Genomic DNA, 23,207 nt, shown 5'->3' with positions numbered 1-23,207 from the left:
GAAAGAAGTAGCTAGAAATGGCTACACACTGTGCAATTCCAATCTATTACGTTCTGTAAAATTCTGTAAAACCAGACTATGTTGTTGTGTGCTGTCGAGTTGATTCAGACTCATAGTGACCCTATATGACAGATTAAAACTGCCTCATAGGGTTTTCTAGGCAAAAGTATAGACATTAGTGATTTTTAAGGGTTCAAGGGAGGGTTGAATATGTGAAGCACATGGCATGTTTAGGGTGGTGAAAGTGTTCTGTGTGATACTGTCATTGTGCATACCAGATGCTATGCGTTTTCAAAACCCATAGAAACTTAAAGCACAAAAAGTGAACTATTGTATATAAATTAATAAAAATCATTTAAGAGGTCAGTATATCCCAGGATGGAAAGCATAATGTGACAAAAAAAATTAACTCTTTGAAAAAATGTGTGAAACTACCTCACTGAGAGAGTTGACCTAAGAAACTCTGGAAATGAGTGAAGTCTATAAAACTAAAGGCAAAAGAAACAGTATATAACCAATGTCCTCTGATTGATGCAGTTTATTCCTACAGAAGTTTGGGTTAACAGTTCTTATACTCTAATCCAATAACCCCAAAAGGCGAGGCCAAAAAAAAGAAAAAAAGCCCCAAGAAAAGCCTGTGTTTCCTAGCCAAAGCAGGACAGAAAACTTTTAGATAACAACTACCCTATTCCAACTAAATACTATGGAAAAAAAAAATATGGCCTTATCCCCACCTTCAACAATAACAAACCTAGATAAGGTATTTCTTAGTTGGGAATTAGGCATTTCTTCCATACTTGGTGGGTAGAAGGGTGCCCCTTCCCCTCTACATTACAGTGTCAGTAGAGGTCATATGGAAGCAGCAGTCAAGAGGTGTCCTTACTCTACGCAGCCAGGATTGTGCCAGCAGACGCTTAGTGGGTCATCTGAACTTCACGCCTGTTCCACCCAGAAGTAAAGAGGCCCCATCCCCAATGGAGACCAAGTAGGAAACCTGGACTCCCACTTGTCTCTGAAAGTAATGAGACAGAAACCTTCTTCCTCCACTAGTGCAGGGGAGAGTGAATGCTTATTAAAACGAGAGATTTAAATAAGAACCAGGGTCTCATACATAATACCCAAAATACCCAGAATACAATAAAAAACTACTCATTGTAACATTAATCAGGTAAATCCCAACTTGAATGAGAACAAACAATCAGCAGATACCAACACTAAGATGACACACATGTTGGAACTATCTGACAAAAAATTTTATAAAAGCCACCATAAAATATTTCAAAGAGCAATTACAAACATGCTTGCAACAAATGAAAAGCATAAAGTCTCAGCAAACAAATAGAAAGTCTCAACAAATAAACAAAAGATAGAAAGAAGAACCAACTGGAAATTTTAGAAATGAAAATGCAGTAACTGAAATCAAACTTCAGTAAATGCGCTCAACACCAGAGTGGAGAGTACAGAGGAAAGGATTAGTGAGCTTGAAGGTAACACAACAGAAACTACCCAATCTAAAAAACAGTGAGAAAATAGGTGTGACCCTAATACTCCGCAACATGTTTTCTCCTTTTCTAAATGGGCAATTGAGAGCTTGACGTAACTATCACCATGATGAACCTATAAGTCCTTTTCTGTCTGCTTTCTCCTTTCTGCATACTTTTGTTAATGACTTTGTTTTGTTCTGTCCAGCCACCTGGCCACCTGTGACTTTCGACCCCGCACATGAAGATTAGAGTCCAGATGCCTGGCATGTATATCTTTAGCCTGATAAGGAGATGTCTGGCATGTAACTCTTTAGTCTGATAAAGAGTCTCTTGTAATTACCTTGTAATGAATAACTTATCTGTCCATGCCATCTGTGGGCTGCTTGCCAAAAAGACACTTCTAACCCTTGCAACAGTGATATATAAGCTTTAATGTAAAATTGCCTTTTGGGACTCCATAAAGACAGCGTGGGTTGCTGCTGGACTTCCCGTTGGTGTCACCTCCTAAATAAACTTTCTCTCTCTCTTTCTGACTTGGAGTACGTTTCATTGGCTCAACTTCTCCACGGCACAGACCCTAACCAGGAAACATAGGCTTAAAAAACAAACAAACAACAAAAACCAACCTAGGTCACTGTTACAAAAGATCTAACATTCTTGTCAGAATCCCAGAAGCAGAGCAGAAAGAGTGTGGGGCTGAAAAATATCCAAAGAAGTGATGGCTGAAGTTCTTAAATTTTGAAAAACACATAAATCTACAGATTCAAGGAGATGAGCAAATCCCAAACAGGATAGACCCAAAGAAACCTATGCCTGGAAATAGCCAAACTTTTGCTGTAAGGAAGAAACGAAAGCTTATTCAAATAATTGTTTCTCATGAGAAACCATGAGCGCAAGAAGGAAGTGGCACCCATTTTTCAAATGCTGAAAGAAAAGAACTGTCAACCAAGAATTCTATGTCCCAATAAAATATCTTTCAGGAATGAGAGGGAAACGAAGACATTATCAGATGAAGAAAAGTTGAATTTGTCCCCAACAGATCTTCCTTAAAAGATTAACTAAAGAAAGTTCTCTAAACAAAAAGTAAATGATAAAAGAAGGAAACTTGAAACATCAGGCAATAAAAAATAAAATGAAACAAACAAAACCAAAATACCAGAAAGAGTAAAAATATTCATAAATATAATTGATTTTCCTTCCTTTCTTGAGTTTTCTAAATTATTTTTGATGGCTGAAGCAATTTATAACACTGTCTAATGTGATTCTCAGTGTGCATAGAGGAACTATTTGAGAAAATTATATTACAAAAGGTAGAGAATAAAAGCACTAAAAGGAGCTGAGATTTTTCCACTTTACTCAAATCGCTAAAATGTCAATGACAGTAGACGGTAATATGTTTTAGATAAGGAGCCCTCTTGGTGCAGTGGTTAAGAGCTCCGCTGATAACCAAAAGGCTGGCAATTCTAATCCATCGGCTGGCTCCTTTGAAACCCTATGGGGCAGTTCTTCCCTGCCCTATAGGGTACCCATATGGCAGATTTGACTCCTCAGAGTCGACTTGATGGCTGAGGGTTTGGTTTTTTTGGTTTTAGAGAAACCACTAAAATATCAATACAAAGAAATATACAAATATACATATATAAAAAAAATTCAAAATGAAATTCTAAGAAATATGTTAGTAACCCAAGCAGAGACAGAATAAAGCAGAGACGTGAACAACAGTGCAAATTAACAGAAAAAAAATAAATAAAATAATAAAATGGCTCATTTAAACTATAACATTTCAATAAAAGGAACATTTAAAAATGATTGGTAATTGTTGATATTTTAAACAAATGATTGGTACATTAAACTATTATTAAAAATTTTCATTTGGGATTGCTAGTATGTCTCCTTACTTCATTCTCCAGCTATCATGCTTTGTGTCGAATGTGTCACTGGAGTACTGCTGCTTGTGAAGTTAGAGACCCTTTGGACCTGTAATCCATCAGTTCTAGCTGTATCCTCGCTCTGTCTTGGAGGATGTACCCACATATGGGGTATGTGTGTTTTTAACTTTGCCTGGGAAATAATCAGAGCAATATGGCCAGTGTTATGTATATAATTATCTCACCCAAAAATATGTGTTATAAATTCTAACGCCTATAAAAAATACCTGTGGATAAAGAGCTGTGCTGGAGCAAACTGTTAATCACTAGGCTACTAACTGAAAGGTTGGCAGTTCAAACCTACCCAGCAGCTACACAGGAGAAAGACCTAATGATGTGCTTCCATAAAGACTGTGGCCAAGAAAAGCAAACTCAATGGAGCAGCTCTACTCTATTACAGGGGTCACAGAGGTACGCGGTCATTATGAGTCAAAATCAACTCAGTGGTACCTAACAGCAAGGATAATATCTATGGATGTAACCCCCTTGGGGAATACAGTTTTCTTTGTTATGTTAATGAGGCCATATTAGTTTAGAGCATGTCTTAAGGCAATCACTTTTGAGATATAAAAGGAGCAGATTAGGCACAGAAGAAAAGAAACAGAGATGGGGGAAGATAAATACCACACCGCATGAAGATCTCTAAGCAAACGAGGAACAGAAGCTGAAGAGACAAGGACATTCCCTCAGAGCCAACAGAGCGAGAAAGCTTTCCCTTAGAGTTGGCACAATGAATTCAGACTTCTTGCCTCCTAACCTGTGAGAAAACAAATTTCTGATCGTTAAAGTCACCCTCTTGTGGTATTTCTGTTATAGAAATACTAAGAAACTAAGACAGCAAGCAATAAGAAAGATGAATCTGCTTTTTTCACCTGTAAAATATTATAGCATGCATAATGTTCATTCATCATTATGCCAAATTCAAAAGGAAAATAAAAGTACAAGGAAGAAAATCATAGAGTGAGAAGAATAGACTAGGAAGGGAGGCATGAAGAGAGAGAGGGCAGAGAGAGGAGAGAAAGGAGGCAGGAGAAAGGAAAGAGAAGAAAAAACTGAATGAATTCCTGGAGACTGGCTTACCTCCATCATCCTAGTGTAACAACTGAAACCTGAGTCCTTGGCAGCTAGTATACCTCCTGTGATGCTTCAGTAAATAAGTCAATAATGATTTCCTTTTAAAAGGAAGAACAATGTCTGAACATCTAACAACCATATCGCAAAGAACTAAGAATTTTATATTTTACTTTGAAAAAATTGGCACTTGGAAAACACTGTTTCTACAGGCTTTAATATTTCAAATGTATAAACTGGGGTTTGGGTATAATACATTCACAATGAAAATATCTAAACTTTTATAACAACAAAAACAACAACAAAATTCCCAAAGTAAAACTGTGTTTAAAACCTTATTTATTCTGCGAATGGAGCCAGTGGACTCTTAGCCAGCTCCTCATTCATTAGAATGTCTGCCTGCATCAAGCCGATCCCTTTCCTTCAGCAGAATAGAGAGATTTGATAGGTGAAACAGAGTGGGCCAGGCTACAAAGGAAGAATATCTATATTTATCTAAATGTATTTAAATTCAACTCTAAAGCTGCCCATGGTAATGATAAAGAATGATACCTCCTACAAGCGTAAAGCTTTAAAAGCAGTTATAGACAAAACTTCAGGTGCATGTGGGTGTTCTATCTGATACACTGTGTCCTGGTTACTTTGGAGAATGGCTGGGATTTCCTTTTCAAAGGTGGCTGTTCAGGTAAAGATAGCAAGAGGAATCATCTGGAACTGCACTATTTGGAGCATGACCTAATGGGAAAAAAGAGAAAAATAAAGACTTTTATATTTCGTAGCAGGGCATTAATCCAGAGATGTGTTTGATGTGATAACATACAGAAAGGTATACAAAATTTGGTGGAAAAGGAAGAAAATTGGATTAATAAGCTTTCTTTTTGATAACAACTGCTAGCGCTATTTGAGTGTTTGCTATTTGCCAAGCATTTTTAAAGTGGTTCCCAAATATTAAAACATTTCACTCCCAAAACAACCATATGAGATACAATTATTATTCCCACTTTACACATGAGAAAATCAAGGCAAAGAGAAAAAAGTAGTTTTTTTTGTTTTTTGTTGTTAACGCTATCAAGTCAATTCTGACTTACAGAGACCCCGTGTGTGTTAGAGTAGAAGTGTGCACGATACAATTTTCAATGCCTGATTTTTTTGAAAGTAGATTGTCACATCTTTCTTCCAAGGTGCCTTTTGGTTAGCAGTCAAGTGCATTAACAGTTTGCACCACCCTTGGATTAAATGTGTTAGGTAACTTGCCCAGTGTCACACTGCTCATTAGCTGTAAAGCAAAGAGGTAAACACACAAGCATATTGATTCTAGAGTTTGTGCCCATAAACACTACACTGTACTGCCTTTTGTTGTAGGGTGAAAACATCACAAAGTTTAATAAAGCAAAAAGAAAATTTTATTCAGCATATAATCAAAAAGGCAAAAGTAGGAAATGGACAACCATGCTGTCAGAGCTAATGTCTGCCCAAAGCAAAGGAAATGACAGAATAGACGAGAATGGGAAAACGGACAAGCATGCTGCCACAGCCACATCCGCCTGAGTCCAACAAAACATTACAGAATAGACAAGAATGGGAAAACAAACAAGCATGCTGCCACAGCCAGGTCTGCCTGAGTCCGAGGAACGTTACAGAGCCATCAGTATATAGTAACATTATAAAATGGGCAAAACCACTGAAAGCTCCACCTTTTTACAGATTGGCTAGAAACTGTAATGCTACATTTTGAATTGCCTTTTTTAACAAACATTGGTACAGGTTTCAATAAGGATAGTTAGGGCGGTCTTCATTTGTGCAACAAATTTTCTATTCACTAAATGCTAATAGAAAAAGATAAGAGTGGAAAGTCTTCTGTGTTCTGGCTTATGTGAAAGGTTCCCTAAAAGGTATTTCCTAAGATTATCTTAGCTATTTTCTTTATACCTCAGGGCCCAGTTGATGTGTCCTTGTGAGCTCTTGTGGGCCCAGCTCCAAAACAAAAAAACAAACCCACTGCCGTCGAGTCGATTCTGACTCATAACGACCCTATAGGACAGAGTAGAACTGCCCCATACAGTTTTCAAGAAGCACCTGGTGGAATCGAACTGCCGACCTTTTGGTTAGCAGCAGTAGCTCTTAACCACTATACCACCAGGGTTTCCGGCCCAGCTCCAGCTGGGTCATATTCTCTATGCTCAAGGAGAGGGAATGATGATTCCAATATTATTTTCTAAATGATTTTCAAGGGTGCAACATTAAAGCAAAACAATAATAGAACTAGCAAAGGCAGAGAAATAAATGGTGAATTTTGTCCCTACCACAATAAAAAAAAAAAAAAAAATACAGGGTCACTCTGTTAAACACCAGAATGCATGAAGAAGCATAAGGATTTATGAGCAGATTTTGTTTTCTAATATACTTCTCCACTGAAAAGCTCCAAGGGTCCTTGGAGAAAAAAAATGAAAATTTTCATAATCTGATTAAAAATTTTTTTTTTTTTTTTTTAGGATTCAAATGGTCCTGGAACATCTTGCTTCAAGAAACAAAAAAAAGCTCCAAAGATATCTAAGACAGTAACAAGGAGACAGCTTCATGTTATCCCTGTTGAGCTTTTTGTGACAATATGAGCTTCAAATAAAAAATAAAAAAATAATAAGTACAATTAATTGGAACCAAGTTGTCCTTTAAAGACCATGAACCATTCTGATGCTTGAATGTTTCAAATGAAACAAAATATGCTAATGAAAAGTCATATTAGCCAAATTAACCAGTTATTGGTCCCTGATTATAATATAAAGTATGGGGAATTGATATAAAAACATCCAGCAGATTTGCGAGCTTGGTCCTTTTGATACCCAGCTCAGCCAGCATCTACTTAGCCATTATTAAGCAAGACCTGCTCCTCCTGTCCATTATCATCAAGACCTTAAGTGACAGCGCTGCTTGTGGCTCAGTTAGCAGCTGTTCAGCCATTATCAAGCAGAACCTGTCCCCTCCTGTCCATTGTCCTCAAAGACCCTGAGCACTGCGTGTGGCTCAGTTCCTGCCTTAATCCAGTCAACCTGAGTTTACTAGCCTTAAAAGTCTCTCAAAGTAACCTGAACCTCATTAAGACAACTGAATATTAACATCTCCACTCACAGCGGGACTTACCCGCCATTTTCTGTACCTACTAAGGGGAAAAAATTCAGTTGGTCTTACTACGCCTGCGCACCATGATAAACTATGTAGTCTGTGATGTTTCTATGTACTTCCTTGTGAAGGACTGTACAAGAGGTTCTGCTTTCCTTTGTTTGAGAAGATTTATTTGAGGTATACACTTCCTTGCTCGTTGCCTGCATGCTTGCAATAAACGCTTTTCCTCCCTCCTCACTTCCGTGTCTGTTGAGGAGAAGCTCAGACAGGCAGGAACTGCTTCAGGTAACACTTTGTCCAGTATTTTCTAGAATGAATAGTGAGAAGCATGGCTTCTTTGGGCACTGAAAAGCTAAAGACAGAGATAATGTTTAAGGGCACATGGGAAATGATTCTGTTTTTTCCTCCTGAATATGAAAATGTGTTCTGAATTTTGCTTAAGAAACAGGAGAGCCCAACATCTACAAACATTTGTTTAAATGGATGTGCATACAATGTGAGTACAAGTTCCTTTCATAGGGAGGCTAAAGCTGAGAATAAACTGGTAATTTAGGAAGAATTTGACTCTTTCTCACATCTGACAGGACACTGCATAAAGAAAGTTAAGAGCAGCTGTACACTTTACCACTTAGGCAATCAAGTGATAAAGGCAAAATTCCTTTAAGTTATCTTGCATTTGCTTCCTCTCTTGGAAACAACTTTCAGTAAATCCTTCCTGTACTTTTGGCCATGTAATTTATAGTAGGTGTGTGTGTATAGTCTTATTACATTAATGTGACCTATCTGCATTACTGAAAACCTCATTTCAAATTCAGTCAATATACCAGGGTAATTAGATTGATTACCTATCCTTGGGTGACACAATGGGTTAAGCACGCAACAACTAGCTGATGAAAGTTCAAACAAAGCCGCCCAGAGGTGCCTTGGAAGAAAGGCCTGGGAATCTGCTTCTGAAAGTTCTCACCCTTGAAAACCATGTGGAACGCAGTCGCTCTGCACACACGGGGCTACCATGAGTCAGAATAGAAAGCAACTAACAATAAGAACAACAACAGCAACTTATTTAAATATTTTTTAAAAATCTGCAAAAAATATTAGAGGAAAAAAAAAGACTTTAGGGAGGGTCTTTTTCAATTGTGGATGAGAAATGCCCTACAGGAAATAGGAAACCTAGAAGGCACAAAGGAAAGTATTAAGAAAATGTAATATGTAAAAATTTAAAAGGCAAATGCTGATGAAAGATAGCCTGAAGAGAATCATATTCAAAACATGTCACAGAAAAAGGGTTAAAAAGCAATGATAAGAAAATAAAATAATAGAAAACAGGCAAAAATCTGATTAGGAAACTCATGGAAGAGGAAATGCAGATGGCCAGTAAACATAAGATTAGGAATGATCTTTTACAACTATTAAACAAATGCATTTTAATTTCCACTTAAACTGCGTTCTGTGCAGGCTTTCGGCTCCAAAGCAGAGCCAGGATTCTTTTTTCCCTGAGCAGGGTAGAGCAGATATTTGACCTCCTTTGGAAGACAATAAACTTGAAAACCAGATTTAAGAATAAAGTAGTTTCCTTATCAAAAACTCATTGTTGAGAAATGAAATAGCTCAATTAAAAAATGGGCAAAGTATTTGAACAGACATTTCAACAATAACAACAAAAATGGGTATATGGACGTCAGACAAGCAGAAGAGATGCCCATCATCATTTGGAATCAGGCAAATGCAAGTTAAAGACATTGAAGTGTTACTACACACCTGTTACACTGGCCAAAATTGAAAAGATTCATCAAATCCAGTGTTGTTCACAATTCCAATCAAACGGAATTCTCTACAATGCTGGTGGGAATGCAAATTAGTACTTTTGATAGTTTCCTAAGATGATATGCATCTATTGTATTGCCGTACCATTTTATTTTCAAGTCTTTACTCAGGAGAAAATAAAGCATAGACCCAAAGACTTGTGCACGGATGCTCATATCAGCCTTATTTGCAATAGCCATTTACTGATAACAGTTAAAATACCTATCAATAGTTGCATGAATATACATTGTGATATATCCGTATACAACTCAGCAATGAAATAATAAACTACTGATACACATACAATGCTATATTCGTTGAGATGAGTCGATTCCAACTCATTGAGACCCTATAATACAGAGTAGAATTGCCCTGTAGGGTTTCCAAAGAGCAGCTGGTAGATTTGAACTGCTGACCTTTTGATTTTACTGAGTGAAAGCAGACACAGAGGAGTACGTATTGCATGATTCCATTTAAATAAAACTAGTAAATGTAAGCACATACACTTACATGAGCCCCTGAAGAGATGTCTAGCATCACTATGCATTAGAGAAAGGCACATGTGCTTCTTGTAAACGTTAATGGCAAAAAGCAGATTAGCGATGCCCTGGAGGTTAGAGGTGGGAGGGAGGGATTATAAAGGTTCATGAGGGAACATTTTTGGGGTGATTGTTGTAATTACTCTCTTGATTGTGGTGGTTGTCTCATTGGTGTATACACATGTCAAATGCATAAAATCAAAAAGAATACTTAATTTCTGTGGATTTCTTACCAGAAATTCATAACCTTAAACCAGTCATTAGAGAAGAGCAGACAAACACAAACTGAGGAATATTTGACAAAATAACCAACCAATATTTTTCAAAAGCATCAAGGTTAAGATAAGACAAGGAAACTCTGAGGAATTGTTACAGACTACAGGAAACTAAGAAGAAATGAGAACTAAATTAAATGTAGGATCCTGGATAAGTTTTTTGGGCTAGAAGAAATATATTAGTGTAAAAACTCTTTTCAAGATTAGATTAATCCACTACCGCAGAGTCAATTCCAAGTCACAGTGACCCTGTAGGACAGAGTAGAACTGCCTCATAGGGTTTCCAAGGCTGTAATCTTTATGGAAGCAGGCTGTCACATCTTTCTTCCCTAGAGCGACTGGTGGGTTTGAGCCACTGACCTTTTGGTTAGCAGCCGAGCTCTTTAACCATTAAGCCATTGGGGCTCCTTAAAGTTAGTTCAGCTAATAGTATATACCAATGTTAATATCTTGGTTATAATCATTGTAGTACTATGGTTATATAAGATTCTAGTTACCATTAGAAGTGGGGTGAGGGATATATGAAAACTCGGTACTATTTTTGCTAACTTTATTAAGTTAAAAATTAGTTCAAAATAGAAAGTTGAAAAAAAAGTAATGTGTAAGAAAATAATAATTTGAGGCATGGTAAAGACCAGAGCATGGTTTGCCTGAATCGTATCTAGCTCCTGTGTGAGATGAATGTGTCTCATGAACTCCGGCAGACTTCAAGGGGAAATGTGGTAGAGAGTTTAGCTGAGAGCTAGCAGTCCTCCTATATAGGATGGCTTTAGTACCGTGGGAGGTGACTACAGAATTTGAATTGTGGATTAAGGGCAAGACAGAGAATTAGGAAGCTCTATTGTGCATTGTGCCAGAGAGACCTCTGGTAATGTTGTGTCAGTCAGAGAGCACCATTAGAACAAAGAACAGAGAGAGAGGCTATCATGGGTTACACCTGCTGTGACTCCAGCTGCAAGTACTGGCATTGAGACAGTGACAGGCAGGCAAAAGGGTGATGCTGCAGAGAATGTGTGAGTCAAGGCTGTCCTCAGGGATCTGGGGTCCCCATTTCCTTTCTCATTGCCACATGGAAACTCCTCCCTCATATTTCTAGAATTTATCTTTAGAAGAGCTATGAGTAGACATGAAACCACAGATCTTTACCTAAAGAAACTCTTTCAAATATTACATAGAACTAAGTATTCCAGATTTGGAAAACACACACAAAATAGCAAACAACAACAGAAATACAAAATTATCTCTGTTTTCACTACTGAGTAGAGGCACTTAAGGAAGATCAGGAGAGTTTTACATACAACTAATTGCACTCTGAATATAATAAAAGTGTTATGTGTGGCCTCTCTATTATTATGAAATAATGTTCAACCTAAGTAGTGATGAGGAAAATACACATTTAAATAACATTTAGGTGGTATACCACTCCCTCCAAACATAGACGTATCAAAATTAAAAGAGTAACATTCCATGTTGTTGGTGGAGGAAAATAGCAACCTCATTTGGGGGTGTAAATTGCTACAAACTTTTTGGAAAGTATTCTGATAAAATCTATTCAAATGTGAAGTGCTCTTGGTAAATATCCTTTGATATTAAGCATTAAAAAGAAAAATGTGGGTGGGTGTAAATGTGCTCTAGAACAATTGCTCTATTTGTCTGTAGAGTTTTGTTCACTACATACATTTTCGGTTGTCATGCTAACCCTGTGCTGCTTATGATTCCACTCACTTCAGAGCTTAGAACACCTAGCCAGATAGTTCCTTTATGTTGCCATTTCCTTTTCTTAACATAGAGTCCTATTCTAAGGAGGCTTTTATTTCACCTTTAAAAACACTTATTTCCAGAAACCAGATTGTTATACCTGATGCCAGAGGATGGGTTTCAAATAAGAGGATTTCAAAGCTCTAACTTGTTGAAGCTTTGTCGCATTGCATTGGGAAAATCTGTTGCAAAAGACCTTTTTAAAGTGTTAAAAAGCAAAGACTTCACTTTGAGGAATAAGGTGTCCCTGACCCAAGCCTTGATATTTTCAGTCACCTCAGATGCATGAGAAAGCTGGACAATCCATAAGGAAAACAGAAGAACTGATGCCTTTGAATTGTAGCATTGGTGAAGAATATTGGATATACTATTGACTATCAGAATAAAGAACAAATTTGTCTTGGAAGAAGTACAGCCAGAATGCTCCTTAGAAGCAAGAATGACAAAACTTCGTCTCATGTACTTTAGACATGTTATCAGGAGGAACCAGTCCCTGGAGAAGGACTTCATGCCTGGTAAAGTAGAAGGTCAACAAAGGAGAGGAAGACTGTCAACGAGATATATTGACAGCAGTGACTGCAACATTGGGCTCATATAGAGTAAAAATTGCGAGGATGGCGCAGGACCAGGCAGTGTTTTGGCTGGTGTTTCATTCTGTTGTAAGCAGGGTCACTATGAGTCAGACCAACTTGACGGCACCTATCAACAACAACAAAAAGAGTGGGGAATAAAAAAAAGTTGTCATCAAGTCAATTCTTGTTCACGGAAATCCCATTTGTGTTAGACTAGAACTGTCCTCCACAGGTTTTCAGTAGCTGATTTTTTGGAAGTAGAACGCAAGGTCTTTCTTCCGAAGCACCTCTAAGTTGACTCAAACCTCCAATCTTTTGATTAGCAGGTGAATGCATTAACTGTTCCACCACCCAGGGACTTTGTTGAAATATACAGAAATACATTCCATTCAAATACGTGTGTGTGTATATATATATATATATATATGTCCTATTGCTGTCGAGTATATATACTCTTAGTCTAGGTCTTTAGATACATTTTTGTGTCAGTGTTTTCTGTCTTCTCCAGCAAGTATCCAGATGGTATTATCTATGTCCCTGTATCTATGAGAAAACTGACTCTAAATGCTATTTGGCATGCTAACCAGATATGCTTTTATGTTCTATTAAATATGAACTTTCACTGCTAATGAGAAGTAGCTTTTTTTTTTTTTTCCCTTATGTCTCTGTGTTAACCCTTTAGGGAGGGAATTGAAGGAGCAAAACCTTCTGGCTCATCCTCTGTACATTACTACTGCCCCTACACCAGGAGAAGGGTTTGCTCAGAGACTGACCCTCAACAGCCAGTTTACTAATAGGTTTTGCCACTGTATTAAAGATCAGTGCTCATGTATAATCACTCTTTTACTTACTCTTACACTTCCAGAACCCTCTTAGAGGTAGAATAGCCATCCTCTTCCACATAACTGATTAGGTAATTGGACACAGCTAAGGGAAGATGGAAATTTGTAGTCCTACTTTAACCTGTAAGCCAAAAACACAATTAACTTGCACTCTCCTTACTAGAGAATTTGCATTTATTGAAGGGTAGTGGGGGTAGAGCTGGAGATAGGACACGAATGTCAGATATAAGCCTCAGAGTTTAATAGTACAACTGAGTATTTTATTTGACGAGTTTTCCTGTACCAAGATATCTCTCATTCAAGAACTACAAAAGGCAAGCAATCAGAGCAAATTCATACAAAATCTTAAAGATGAATACAAATCACCCATATGTTGACCTCCAAATGGGAATGAAAGAGCTATTCAAAGAAATTGACATTTTGGACCAAAGGAACATTTGGGAAGACATAGCCCTTCCATCTGCCAAAGCTATTATATGTGAAGTAGGAGTAAAGTTAATTTTAAATTGCTGCTGAGCCTATAGGTTGACTTGGGGTTCAAAACGATGCTTGCGCATGCTTTCAAACTGAGCAAACAGAAATTTGATACTGAACCTGGATAGATGTTTCTTATCTATGGTGAAGAGCATCTTCATTCACAATCCAACTACAGAATGTGCTCCAATGCATGGTGACAGAATTCCAAATAGGGAGAGGCAAACTAATGCTAGAACAATGCAGAGAATAAGCAGTCTCTAGGTTTTTTTTAGGTGGTCAGGTCTAGCATAAATTCTACCAGATCCATTATAGGTTCATTATGAATCTCTTTATATATAATTGTTGGCATTTGTATAGAGAGTTAAAATTAAAAAAAAAAAAAATAGGTGCACAGGAAAGGGGTTGTTCATCCTGCAATAAGAAAAAATGAAAGATAAGGAAAAGCAAAGGAATGAGGAAATCAAGGTTTTAGGAAGGAGCATGGAGCATAAGTCATAGTTTCTCACTGAGTCTCTGAGGCATAGGCTTGAGAAGAACATCCATTCCAAGAAGGCTAAAGAAAGCCTTGGAGAGAATTCATGGCAAATGCTACTGCCTTCTCTTTGGATCTCTAAAAGTCCAAACTTGGGAAATGACCACAGTGGCCAAAAGGTTTATATAAAACACATAGCAGAAAAAAGACCCTCATAAGGGGCAATCCCTAGGAAATGAATTTAAAAGTACAAGTAATGGGATCTAGACTACTGGCACAGTCCAACTGCCTATTCTGTGATGTTGAAATCAAGAAGACTTCTCTCTCCTGTTTTCTTTAGATACTCTGTATTGCCAAAATGGCATTAACTTTCTGCTTGGGTCCTTAACTGATAAAAATAAAGTAGAAACATCATTGCCTGAAAATATGGGTAGAATTTGTGAGAGTGGGGCTTGTGAATCACATTTGTAAGACTCTTTGGAATCTATGTAAGACTCTTAGGAACTATGGAAAGTTAAGACTAGTGGGGAACTCTTGGTCCACAAGGACAGGCATATAAAAACGCTTTCAGTCACTTTACCCCTGATTGAATTATGGTCTTGGTGAAGAATAGTGAATATACAGTGGACTTCCAGAAGAACAAACATCTGTCTTGGAAGCTGTACAGCCAGAATGCTCCTTAGAAGCAAAGATGGCAAACTTTGGCTCACATACTCTGGACATGTTAACAGGAGGGACCAGTCCCTTGAGAAGTTAATCATACTTAGTAGAGGGTCAGTGAAAGAGAGGAAGACCCTCAATGAGATGGATTAACAAAGTGGCTGCAAAAATGGGCTCAAGGATAACAACAATGGCCTCAAACATAGGAAGGATTGTGAGGATGGTGCAAAACTGGGTAGTCTTTCCTTCTGTTGTACATAGGGTTGCCATGAGTTGGCATCTAACAACAACAACCCCAAATGGAGAGAAGAATGTGCTCACCCGATTGGCTAAACCTTGCTCTCTGGGGCAAGATTACTGTGGAAAGGTGAAGAATTATCAAGTGTGAGCCTGCTCTTTTGCCTCTGGAGTTGTCTAGAGGAAGGAAAACCTTCCTTGCTCATGTGATGGCCAGGTGTGGAGATGAATTTGACCATAGCAACTTTATGTGGGAGGAAGTAGGAGGCCTCAATCCTCAAAACTAAGCTTAGTGTTCTGAATTAGAGCTGCTTTGCATTCCTGGTTTTGGTGCCGGTTGGGGGCTACAAAGTGTTTGCCAGATACTTATAGGGAGCAACTTTGCCTTGCAGCTAATACTTCTAGAGCATATGGATACATTGGTTCCGAATCCCAAAGGGAAAAGAGGATGGTAGGATTCTGTTACCAAACTCCACTCAAAGCACATATATACTGAATGGATTACTAAATAATAATAATAACACATAAAAGGCATTATGTGTACCATTTTTAAAACGTGTTATCAAAACACATTTCATTCTAGCTCTGTATCTGTTACTATATATTCAGGAATATGTTGATCTTCCTTTGCAAAATTAACTTGTGTAGATTCAGTCATCAGTTTATTTTTACATTTTAAATAATTCAGTATTTGTCTTACCTTTCAGTTGTTTCCAAATACCAAATGTAAATCCTCTCTGTTCTATTAGTATAAAAAGTTGAAGAAAATATCTATATCAATTATAAATATACATGAAATAGTTCAAGAACATTTTAATGAAAGTATTCTAATGCATTCAAAGAAAGAGACTGGAATGTTAACCTAAAGTCGTTATAAATCTATTAAACAAAGCTTTTTTACGTAGAGGGGATGTGTTCATTTGTGGAGAAATATGTCATTCAAATTTAAAAATATGCATATTGAATACCATAGATTTTTAAAAGGCTTCCTGAAGGACACTAATACATTTTTGCTAGCTGAAAATAAAATGCAAACTATCATATATATTCAAGCACTCTTGCCACTTCAGTAATACTCTCCATTTAATATCTGTTGAGGTTTTATTCTTTATTGAGAAAAATAGAATCTTGAAAAATAATCCATCCCATTTTAAACAGATACTAGAAACATTTTTTGAAAGCAATAGAACCTTTATTTCATTTTTGACCTTTAAAAAATGAAGGATTCATCTTTCATAGTACCATCGTGTAAAGAGAACCTTAAAGACATTCTTAAAGAATTAGTCCCTTGGTATTTATTTATTATAACTGATTTAAATATTTGCCCATAATTTAAGGGAGGTATTTTTGAACATTATTCTATATTTAAAAATTCTGTTATTACCTCTAATAAGAAAAAAAACCTTTAAGGGATGTCATAATGTAAACCCACAAGTAAGTTTCATTTTGGAAAGTTCAAAGTCAGCATATTCTGAGGCCTGTGCCATAAACCTGCTTCATTTACACTAACAATGAAAAGTTGCACAATAAGGTACATGACTGCGCTGGCTAAGATGGTATGATGAAATATTTCTTTTTTTCTTACAGCTCTAGGGACTAGGACATTCTCTTACAGGAAGCCCTGGTGTCACAGTGGTTAATAGCTCAGCTGCTACCCAAAAGGTCAGTAGTTCGAATCCACTGGCTGCTCCTTGGAAACCCTATGGGGCAGTTCTACTCTGTCTCATAGAATCATTATGAGTCGGAATCAACTCAAAGATAAGTTTTTTTCTTGTTTGTTTTGAATTATCTTTAGTGTGTTCATCCAGCTCCGGCCATAGAACTCCATACTGAGTACAGTTTTTTGTTTTTTTTTTACATATGCTGGGAATTGTCTTTTTTTTTTTTATTTTTTTTATTGTACTTTAGGTGAAAGTTTACAGAGCAAATTAGTTTCTCATTAAACAGTTGATACATACATTGTTTTGTGACATCAGTTTCCAACCCTGTAATGAGTCAACGTCCTTCTCAACCTTGGGTTCCCGCATTTCCATTTGCCCAGCTTTCCTGCCCCTTCCTGCTTTCTCGTCTTTGCTTTTGAGCTGGTGTGCCCATTTAGCCTCCTATACATGGTTGAACTACTTGTGTTATCATTTGTTTTATAGGCCAGACTAAACTTTGGCTGCAGGGTGCACTTCGGGACTGAGTTCAGTACTGAGTTAAAAGGGTGCCTGGTGGCCATATTCTCAGATTTCTCCCATCTCTGTCAGACCAGTAAGTCTGGTCTTTTTTTGTGAACATGAAAGTTCTACATTTTTTTCCTGCTCTGTCTGGGATCCCCTATTGTGATTCCTGTCGGAGCAGTTGATGGTGGTAGCTGGGCACCATACAGTTGTGCTGGACTCAATCTGGTGGTGTCTGTTGAAGCTCGATCCTTTAGTCCTTTGGATAATCCATCCCTTGTGTCTTTGGTTTTCTTCCAAGCAACTCCCTTGTTCCAAATGAGGTGGGAGCAGTAGACAATTCTTAGATGGCTGCTCACAAGCTTTTTAAGACCTCAGACACTACTCACCAAAGTAGGACGTAGAACATTTTCTTTATAAACTATGCTATGCCAGTTGAGCTAGATGTCCCTCGAGGGCATAGTCCCCAGCCCTAAGCCCCGTAACCGAGTTCCTCAGGGAGTTTGGATGTGTCTGTGAAGCTTCTATGACTATGCCTTGGTCAAGTTGTATTAACTTCCCCAGTATTGTCCTACCCTTGATCAGGATTACCATTTATCTATTATCTAGTTAGTGTTTTTCCCTCCACACACATCCCTTCCCTTGCAACCATGAAAGATTGTTCTTTTCTGTGTGTAAATCTTTCCACGAGTTTCAAAAATAGTGGTCTTATACAGTATTTGTCCTTTTGTGATTGACTTATTTCACTCAGCATAATGCCCTCCAGATTCATCCATGTTGTGAGATGCTTCACAGATTCATCATTGTTCTTTATTGTTGTGTAGTATTCTATTGTGTGTATGTACCGTAGTTTATTTATCCATTCATCTGTTGAGGGGCACTTAGGTTGTTGCCATTTTTTTGCTGCAGTGAACAAAGGTGTATATATGTCTATTCCCATGACTGCTCTTATTTTTCTAGGATATATTCTAAAGATTGTTGGATCCTCTGGTACTTTTATTTCTAGCTTTTTAAGGAAATGTCATATCGTTCTCCAAAATGGTTGTACCATTTTACATTGCCACTAACACTTCGTAAAAGTTCAGTATTCCCCCAGCCTTTCCTGTATTTGTTATATTCAGGTTTTTTTTTTTTTTTTCTTTTAGTGCTAGTAATGTGGAGGTGAGATGGTATTTTATTGTAGTTTTGATTTACATTTCTCTAATGGCTAGTAATCACAAGCATATCCTTGTGTGTCTGTTAGCCGCCTGAATCATCTTTGCTGAAGCGTGTGTTTGTATCCTTTGCCCATTTTTTTTTTTTTTATTGGATTATCTGCCTTTCATTGTAGAGGTGTTGAATTTTCCTATGGATTTTAGAGTTTAGACCTTCGTTGTATATATCATAGCCAAATTTTTTTTTCCCAGTCTGTAGGCTCTCTTTTTAATTTCTTGGTGAAGTTTTTTGAAGAGTATAAGTGTTTGCTTTTTAGAAGATCCCAGTTATCTACATTTGTATATTGTTAATTATGATTTGAATCCTATTTATGCTGTATATTAGGGCCTGTAGCATTGACACTATTTTTTCTTCCATAATCTCTATAGTTTTTAGTTTTATATTTAGATGTTTGATCCACTTTGAATTAGTTTTTGTGTGTGGTGTGAGCTATGGGTCCTGTTTAACTTTTCTGTAGATGGACATCCAGTTTTACTAGCATCGTTTGTTAAAAAGACTGTCTTTTCCCCATTTAATGGACTTTGGGCCTTTGTCATAAATCAGGTGACCATAGATAAATGGGTTTACATATGGGTTCTCCATTCTGTATCATCAGTCAGTGTGTCTGTCGTTGTAGCAGTACCAGGCTCTTTTGACTGCCACAGCTGTATAGGTTCTGAGATCAGGTAGTGCGAGGCCTCCTGTTTTTTCTTTTTCAACAATGCTTTACTTATTCAGGGCCTCTTTCCTTTCCATATAAACCTAATGATTAGTTTTGCAGTCTCGTTAAAGAATGCTGTTGGTATTTGGATCAGGATTGCATAGTATTTGTAGATTGCTTGGGGTAGAATTGAAATTTTCACACTGTAGTCTACCTATCCATGATTATGATACGTTTTTCCATTTATGTAGCTCTCTTTTGGTTTCTTGCGGTAGTGGTTTGTATTTTTCTTTGTATAGGTCTTTTATGTTCCTGGTTAGATTTATTCCTAAGTATTTTATTTTTTTAGGGGATATTATAAATGATGTTGCTCTCCTGGTTTCCTTTTCATAGTTATTTTTATTGATGTATAGGAATCCAACTGATTTTTGTATGTTTATATTGTATCACGCTACTCTGTTTGATCTATTAGTTCCAGTAGTTTTCTTGTGGAGTCTTTAGGGTTATGTGTAGTATCATATCATCTGTGAATAGGGATAATTTTACTTCTTCCTTACCAATTTGGATGCTTTTTATTTCTTTTTCTTGCCTTATTGCTCGAAAGAAAGAAAGCTTTTTATTTCTTTCTCTTGCCTTATTGCTCTAGCAAGGACTTCTAGCAAAATGTTAAATAGGTAGGAGTGGTAAAAAGGAGGGTTTGTTTTTAGCCTTTCTCCATTGAGAATGATGTTGGCTGTTAGTTCTGTATAAATGTCCCTTATTATGTTTAGTAATCTCCCTTCTATTCCTATTTTATTGAGAGCTTTTATCTGGAATGGGTGTTGGACTTTAACAAATGCCTTTTCTGCATCAATTGAGCTGATCATGTGATTCTTTTGTTTTATTTATGTGGTGGATTATGCTGACTGATTTTCTAACGTTGAACCATCCTTGCTTAAAAAAACCCAGTGGGTCAGATATAAATCCCACTTGGTGGTGTGTATTTTATTTTTGACATGATGCTGAATTCTGTTGGTTAGAATTTTGTTGGGAATTTCTGCATCTATTTTCATGAGAAATACTAGTCTGTAATTTTTTTTTTTTTTTTTTTTTTTGTGGTGTCTTTACCTGGCTTTGGAATCAGGCTTATTCTGGCTTCATGGTATGAATTTGGGAGTATTCTTCCCTTTTCTATGTTCTGAAATAGTTTCAGTAGTATTGGTGTGAGCTCTTCTCTGAATGTTTGGTAGAATTCTCCAGTGATGGCACCTGGGCCAGAACTTTTTTTTTTTTTTTTAATTTTTTATTACTTTTTCAATCTCTTCTCTTGTTATGGGTCTGTTCAGAATTTCTACCTCAGTATGTGTTAGTGTAGGTAGGTAATGTGTTTCTGGAAATTTGTCCATTTCTTCTAGGTTTTCAAATTTGTTGGAGTACATTTTTTTATAGAACTCTGTTATCTTTTTTTTTTTAATTGTGTCTATTTTAATGTCCCCTATTTCATATTTTATTTGGGTTATTTTCTTCCTTTACTTTTTTTGCCAATTTGGCCACTGGTTTTTTGATTTTGTTGATCCTTTCAAAGAACCAACTTTTAGTTTTGTTGATTCTATTGTTTTTCTGTTCTCTATTTCATTTATTTCTGCTCTGATCTTTATTATTCCCCTTTCTTCTGGTTGCTGTGGGCTTCTTTTGCTGTTCTCTTTCTATTCGAGTTGTAAAGCTAACATTATGATTTTATCCCTTTCTTCTTTTAGGATGTGTGCACCTATTACTGTAAGTTAACCTCCAAGCACTGCTTTTGCTGTGTCCCAGCGGTCTTGGTATGATGTGTTTTCATTCTTGTTTGATTCTAGGAATTTTTTGATTCTATCTTTGATTTCAAAGTGGGATGCAGAATGTTTTCGTAATAGAATTATTTTGCCAATTGACTTAGAAGTCCCCTCAAACCATGTTCCCCAGACCCCCGCCCCTGCTCCGCTGACCTTTGAAGCATTCATTTTATCCCGGAAACTTCTTTGCTTTTGGTCCAGTCCAATTGAGCTGACCTTCCACGTATTGAGGGTTGTCTTTCCCTTCACCCAAAGCAGTTCTTATCTACTGATTAATCAATAAAAAACCCTCTCCCTCCCTCCCTCCCTCCCCCCTTCGTAACCACAAAAGTATGTGTTCTTCTCAGTTTTTACTATTTCTCAAGATCTTATAATAGTGGTCTTATACAATATTTGTCCTTTTGCCTCTGACTCATTTCGCTCGGCATAATGCCTTCCAGGTTCCTCCATGTTATGAAATGTTTCAGAGATTCGTCACTGTTCTTTATCGATGCATAGTATTCCATTGTGTGAATATACCACAATTTATTTACCCATTCATCCATTGATGGACACCTTGGTTGCTTCCAGCTCTTTGCTGTTGTAAACAGAGCTGGAATAAACATGGGTGTGCATATATCTGTTTGTGTGAAGGCTCTTGTATCTCTAGGGTATATTCCCAGGAGTGGGATTTCTGGGTTGTATGGTAGTTCTATTTCTAACTGTTTAAGATAACGCCAGATAGATTTCCAAAGTGGTTGTACCATTTGACATTCCCACCAGCAGTGTATAAGAGTTCCAATCTCTGCGCAGCCTCTCCAACATTTATTATTTTGTGTTTTTTGGATTAATGCCAGCCTTGCTGGTGTGAGATGGAATCTCATCATAGTTTTAATTTGCATTTCTCTAATGGCTAATGATCGAGAGCATTTTCTCATGTATCTGTTGGCTGCCTGAATATCTTCTTTAGTGAAATGTGTGTTCATATCCTTTGCCCACTTCTTGATTGGGTTGTTTGTCTTTTTGTGGTTGAGTTTTGACAGAATCATGTAGATTTTAGAGATCAGGCGCTGGTCGGAGATATCATAGCTGAAAATTGTTTCCCAGTCTGTAGGTGGTCTTTTTACTCTTTTGGTGAAGTCTTTAGATGAGCATAGATGTTTGATTTTTAGGAGCTCCCAGTTATCAGGTTTCTCTTCATCATTTTGGTAATGTTTTGTATTCTGTTTATGCCTTGTATTAGGGCTCCTAGGGTTGTCCCTATTTTTCCTTCCATGATCTTTATCGTTTTAGTCTTTATGTTTAGGTCTTTGATCCAATTGGAGTTAGTTTTTGTGCATGGTGTGAGGTATGGGTCCTGTTTCATTCTTTTGCAAATGGATATCCAGTTATGCCAGCACCATTTGTTAAAAAGACTATCTTTTCCCCCATTAATTGACACTGGTCCTTTGTCAAATATCAGCTGCTCATACGTGGATGGGTCTATGCCTGGGTTCTCAATTCTGTTCCATTGGTCTATATGACAGTTGTTGTACCAGTACCAGGCTGTTTTGACTACTGTGGCTGTATAATATGTTCTGAAATCAGGTAGAGTGAGGCCTCCCACTTTCTTCTTCTTTTTCAGTAATGCTTTGCTTATCCGGGGCTTCTTTCCCTTCCATATGAAATTGGTGATTTGTTTTTCTATCCCCTTAAAATATGACATTGGAATTTGGATCAGAAGTGCGTTATATGTATAGATGGCTTTTGGTAGAATAGATGTTTTTACTATGTTAAGTCTTCCTATCCATGAGCAGGGTATGTTTTTCCACTTAAGTATGTCCTTTTGAATTTCTTGTAGTAGAGCTTTGTAGTTTTCTTTGTATAGGTCTTTTACATCCTTGGTAAGATTTATTCCTAAGTATTTTATCTTCTTGGGGGCTACTGTGAATGGTATTGATTTGGTTATTTCCTCTTCGGTGTTCTTTTTGTTGATGTAGAGGAATCCAAGTGATTTTTGTATGTTTATTTTATAACCTGAGTCTCTGCCAAACTCTTCTATTAGTTTCAGTAGTTTTCTGGAGGATTCCTTAGGGTTTTCTGTGTATAAGATCATGTCATCTGCAAATAGTGATAACTTTACTTCCTCCTTGCCAATCCGGATACGCTTTATTTCTTTGTTT

This window comes from Loxodonta africana, chromosome 1, assembly GCF_030014295.1.
Source record: "Loxodonta africana isolate mLoxAfr1 chromosome 1, mLoxAfr1.hap2, whole genome shotgun sequence".
NCBI classification, from domain to species: domain Eukaryota; kingdom Metazoa; phylum Chordata; class Mammalia; order Proboscidea; family Elephantidae; genus Loxodonta; species Loxodonta africana.
Note: the sequence above shows the minus strand (reverse complement) of the source record.